This window comes from Malaclemys terrapin, chromosome 21 (genome assembly GCF_027887155.1).
Source record: "Malaclemys terrapin pileata isolate rMalTer1 chromosome 21, rMalTer1.hap1, whole genome shotgun sequence".
In the NCBI taxonomy this organism is placed as follows: domain Eukaryota; kingdom Metazoa; phylum Chordata; order Testudines; family Emydidae; genus Malaclemys; species Malaclemys terrapin.
The window spans coordinates 2341461-2347795 of NC_071525.1; positions in this window are offsets into that span (position 1 = coordinate 2341461).

A 6335-nucleotide genomic window follows, 5' to 3' on the forward strand; every position below is an offset into this window, starting at 1 on the left:
GCTAGGAGCTGTACAAACACAGAACTAAAAGACAGTCACTGTCCCAAAGAGTTTATAATCTATAAGACAAAGGAGGGATACAAATGTATGGGGAAGTTCAAGGAAACAATGAGACAATATTAGTCAGCATATTAGACGGGGGTCTTAGCACACCTGTGGCCTATCTGGCCTTGGAAGTGTACCAGAGTACAAACCCAATATTTAAGAAACTAATGAATTAGAAGACAGTTAGCACCCCTGCTTACAAACAACTCACATTTCTGCAAGCTTTTAAAAAAAAATCAGGATAATCTTTTGCAAGCGGTTTGTTAAAGAGGAATTTAACTTTAACCTGTGGATTGTGAGTTGGACTCCTCTTTGGGAAATGGCAGTGTGTTAATTCCCGACAGATGTAGGGTTCTTGTGCGTACTGGGAATATACAAAGGGTCACTAAATGGAGTAATGTACTCTTGTGTGGAGGGTGAGGAGACAGAAGGGGAATGGCTGAACTGAAAGTCACATCTGGGGAGATGGAAGAGTAAAGAGGTTATTGATTTGCCCAAGATTGCTCTGGGAATCTATGGATAAATGCAGAGCCCAGACATTAAAAACCAACAAGCAAATTAAATTGCCAAGCTAGGGACACTTTAATGAGCCTGTTTTTTCAGACATTGATAAGCACCCACACTGTGAAAACCAAGCCCCTTTAAGGTGGCTCCAGTCCAAAGCTCAAAGTAACTAGTCACTTTGGAAAATCTCTTAACCTTTCTGGCTAAGATCTTCAAAGAAGCTTCAAGTCTTAAGCAACAGACCATCTATCCTCTCCCAACCTTTATGTACCAGAGCTACATCCATAGGGAGATGGGAGATGACTGATGGTCGAAGGAATCTTAGGGAGACATCAGGCAGCTAGATGAATAAATGAGTAGACACTGTACAAAGAGAGACCATCCTTATAGACAATAGAAGAAGGGGAAATGAGTCACTCATAGAGCTGCAGTATCTTAGAAAAATATTATTTGAAATATAATGCTGGAGCCTCAGCTAGTTAAAAATCAATCATTGAAGTTGATGGAGACAGGCTGATTTGCACCAGTTAAGGTTCTTCAAAACTTTAAAAAGGAATGTTTATGGAAAACAAAAAAGCAAAGCAAGATTTAAATGAAAAATAAAGGAATCCTGAATTCTGAGGCTGTAAATCATGACCTCATTAGGGGAATGACATAAATTACTTTGACCCACATATTTAAAGTGATGTTATTACTCAGGACCAGCGAGTCTAAATTCAGTAATGTATTTTCAATATTATAATAATAGAACTCTGTGTATGTGTAAGGCATTAATGAATGTTTGTGAAGTGCTTTGAAATTCTTGTTCTTAGGAAACTGGAGAACATCGCCATTAAGTGTCATTGCCCAGGGGATCCCCAGAAACACACCTCATAATTTAAGGATAATTTATGGGAAAATGGTTGCAGCTTTATTAAATGAGCGAGCAACATGAGTGTAATCATATCATGGAGGAAAACCAAGTAGACTTTGTAGGAAAGTGTGACTTTAGCATCTCAGAGAGAACATGAATCACCTTTTGAGTGTCACACCCCCCAGGCCACCTCACATGTTAGTGATAATTTATAGCAAAAAAAAGCCAAAGATATTATTAAATAAATAACAAGAAAGTAACCAAATTATGCTGGGAAAAGAACACACTTTTGTAGTCAAGGGTGACTGTAGCTGCTAAATCCAACCACGAGAAAACCCATTGCCCTGTCCTGCAGAAACTAAGGTAAAAAATGCTACCCCACCAGAGAGAGCATCTGGCCACCCAAGGCTGGGCACCAGGCTTACCCAAGTCACTCTCCATTTCTGTGGAGATGGCTAGAGTTGCCACCACAGCAGTCTCTGCTGGTGAGTCTTTTGGTCCTAGACACACATGAATCACACAATTCTGAGAGATGTATTTCATCCCGAATCACCATCCCTGCCCTCACAGCTGAATGAATTTAACTTTTTGCTAAGACTATATCAGCTGCAAAATTGCAATAGAATTTATGGGAACACATGGAAATACGCTTGAAACTCTGGCTTGACCTGAACCAAAAAGAAAAAAAAAAAAAAGCCAATGGATAGCCAACATCACAACACCAACATACATTCTGCAGGTATAGGTCTGCATAATAATAAATAAATAATAATAACAATTATTATAACAAATGGTTTTTGTAGGAAAATGCCTATTCATTGAAAACAAAATTTGTTTGAGGGAAATGTACCAGTTTTGATTAAACTTTAATTGCGAAAGGTTTTTCAGATGCAGGATATAACTTTTGGTCAAAATGAGAGAGCCAGACGAAGACTGGAAAGTGTGATCATGTTAGATCAAGGACTTGAACTTGAACTTTTATTGGACCAACTTCTGTCGGTGAAAGACAAACTTTTGAGCTATACAGAGCTCTTCTGAAGCTTGTCTCTTTCACCAACAGAAGTTAGCCCAATAAAAGATATTACCTAACCTACTTTGTCTCTCTAATATCCTGGGACCAACACTAAAAAGTTAGAACTGTTCAGCTTAGAAAAGAAACAACTAAGGAGTGATATGACAGATCTATAAAATCATGACTGTTGTGAAAAATGAAATAGGGAAGTGTTATTTACCCTTTCACACAATACAAAAATCAGGGATCATCCAATTAAATTTATTGGCAGAAGATTCAACACAAACAAGAGGAATTACTTTTTCACACATTTCACAGTCAACCTGTGGAACTCATTGCCGTGGGATATTGTGTTGGCCAAAAGTATAACTGGGTTCAAACTGGATAAGTTCATGGAGGACAGGTCCATCAATGATTATTAGCTAAGATAGTTAGGGATGCAACACCATGCTTGGGGGAATCCTATACCTCTGACTACCAGAAGCTGGGAATGGAAGACAGGGGTGAATCAATCCATAAGTGCCCTATTCTGTATATTCCCGTTGGTACGGGCCACTCTTGGAGACAGGATTGTGGGCTAGATGGACCATGGTCTGACCCTGTATGGCAGCTTTTATGTAGTCTTATGCCCATCCAAACTGATCATGGGGGTGGTTCTTCCTCCACCCGAAACGGGTCATGGAAAGCTTGGGATTCTGCCATGATATAGTCCCGGAAGGAGGGCTGTGGACAACCTTGAACTAAAGAAGAAAGTTTGCAGACTGGGAAGCCAGGGCTTGACCCACACTGCCCCAGGAAAGAAGCCTGGGGGCCCAGGACCTAGGGTGTGATTGAAAAGCTGACTCATTCTGGGGAGCTGAGCAATGTTTAACAAATTAGACCTCAAGAGAGGGGGAATATTGTTTTCAAAGACTTCTGGATATGAGTGCAATATTTCCAGGAATTCTGGATTGCCACAAGTGACCTTGTATTTCAGACCCTGGTTTCAGTGTTCATTGAAGGTGGCCACCCTCTGGTCTCTATGGAACACTTTCCAAACACTGTAGCTCTGTTCTTTCAGCCCTTAGTTTCTCTGATGTCCAGCAGATGGCGATGGTGTATGACAACACATTTCTGCGAACCTTTTCTTCTAGCAGGTTTTTTATAGTTATTCATTGTAATGACTGTATTTCTCTTTATTGACTCCGACTACCAATTGGTATTCCTGCTTTTAAGCAATTGCCTTGAATATTTCAAAGTTATACCTTGAGTAGGTGCTTAAAACCTTCATTATGCCTTTCTCCTTCTTGGGCTATATCATTCATATCACCTTTGTTGTAAATGAATGTTGCATTACGAGAACAAACCAAATCTTTGTCTTCTAATTCAAGTGGACCTAGTCTATGCATTCTCAGATTGCATATAAGCATTCCTGTCTTCCAGGGCTTTCATTAGAACAAGCCACATGGTCCACTTTATATAAGAAAGCAGGGTGTCCCTTTTTTTGGGTAATTTATAACTAAGCCCGGAGAGAGACATTTTATCCATATGCAGATTGAGAGATTCTTGCTTGGACAGTTCAGTCTCCAACCCTCAGCCCCATGGGAAGTCAGGAATTCTGCATGGGGGGGAAGAAGAAAGGAATCTCCTCCAAGGAAAATATTCCCTCGTGGGATAGGAGGCTTCTGAATTTGGTGCCAAAAGTCCTTTCACCTCAGAGGCTACCATCTTGTGAGCCCCAGGCAGCAGCTGCAGTGTCCTTTTAGAGGCCTTCTAGCCTTTCTCAAAAGGGCAAAGAAAAAGAGACACCTGTTAGCAGAAGCAGTTCATATGACTCCTCATCCAACTCAGGTTCACAATCCCCACCTCCCCGAAGGAGTGAATTGAGAACAGGCATTCAAGAAGTTGCCCGAGAAAATTAGGAGAAAACTGGTCTCTTCTTGAGGTGACAGCCATTCCTCTGACTCGTCCCCAGAGGGCACTAGAGTTATAGGCCCTGCTGACAAGATTTTCATGCATAGAAAGGAATACTGACCTTCATGTGTCAATTCACCAGACTCGCATGGGATTTCTGTGATTAACAATGCGGACAATCATTTCCAATACAAAGTGCTGCTTTTTGGACTCTCATCCACACCTTGAGCGGCTCTCTTGGTGCCCCTTCTCAGGCAGAAGGGGTACTGGTGTTGCTTTCCCTGGATGATGGTCAAGGCGTAGTTTCGTCCAAGGAAGGGTTCTCTTGAGTGACTTAGACCATGGCAACAGCAAGATTTTATAGCAAATTTCTAAGTCATCTTCAACCATCTCAGTGCCTAGTTCATCTAGTGCAGATAGTTGCAGAGGCCCACAACATTTTTCTGTTAGCTGCAAGACAGGATGAAATCAGATCAGCAATTACCCTCATGAGGAGGAGCTGCACTGCAGGTGACCCACAGGTCTGGGAGAGGAGGATGCAGAATGCTGTAAGGAGCAGAGAGGAGGTTGGGGGCTGAACTGGTGGGGATGCTGAACACATGGGGGGCAGTACTGCTGAGGGACAGGCTAGGTGGGCGCTGAACGGCTGGGGTGCAGGAGGATGGTCTGAATTGGTGGTGCACAAACTGATGCAGGGATCAGGGGAACAGGATTGATTTGGAGGTTGGGGGCAGAATTAATAGCTAATCATGGGATGGACAGATGTGGAGGTGAGCTCCTGTCATGGTGTCCAAAATACATGTTTTAAAAAATCCCGGTCAATGTCAAATACAGCAACACACAATATAAGAGGAAAAGTAAGGTAGGAAGCCATGAGAACAGAAATCGAAGATAAAGTATAACGTGAGACAGAAACACATGTGCCTGGATAAGATACGCAGAGCAATCTGTGTCTTATTTTTCATTTCCTGATTAATCTTTCTTCTGCAGTTATTCCTGCTGGGCTTCACATGGCCCACAGCTTCCGTAGCGATAGCTATTGTACTGCTGGTAAGAATAAGGGTGACAGTCTCCAGTACCCAAGGATGATCTCCAGTAACTTTGGAAACTCCTGGAACTGTGTAAGCCTCCAAAAAAGAGAGAGTCCTTGGAACTGTGTAAGACTCCCGATTCCAGCTGGTCCGAAGAATCCCATTCCACTATCCTGCAGGCAAGAACTTGGGCCTGAGAGTGACAGTTCTAGAGCCAGGACACCGACCGGCATCTGGCTCTTTGCAGTTCTCAGCACAGAGTGCTGGGCATGGCCCCCACAGGGTGGGTAGCATCTGTCATAGCAAGATATCTTTCTGCGACGGAGAGAACCCTGAAACACACAGTGAGGAGTCAGTAAACATAAGCCCGGCTGCCCATAAAATAAGAGTGTCGAAGCTCGGCTATTGCTGTCATGGGTGTCACGGAGCTGGGACCACAACCCAGGCACACCTACCCGTTAATCTTCTTATTTATAATTGGAATTCAATTTGCTCCGAGAAGTGTCGTCTGAGGACTTACATTACTCTGTACAATACCCAGCACAATGGGAGCTTGATCTCAGGGCTTCTCTACGTGGCTCTGCAGTCCAGACTTCAGGGTGTGAATTGCAAATACCTCTACTACGTTGCTCTCTAAATGCCCCATGTAGACCCTGTATATGAACTAAAAGGTATCTAGCTTGAGTCAATGTACTATGTTAATATGCACTGGGTATCTTTGTCAGCAGGGTCTACCCAGGGCAGTTACAGTGCAATTGGGTGCTCTGCAATTCACATCCCCGTAGTCTGGCCAGTGGTCCCATATAGATAAGCTCTGATATCAAGGCCACATTGTGCTGGCTATTGTAGAAAGACCGAGTAGTAAACTCTTTAGAGTATAAAATGGTTAATACTCTTCAGTATCAAAGCACTTTCAGGTGGATATTTTGAAAGTCACTCAATGCATTTGCAGTTCCAAATTAAAATTAATAAGATTTGGATGTCTCAAACACCAATG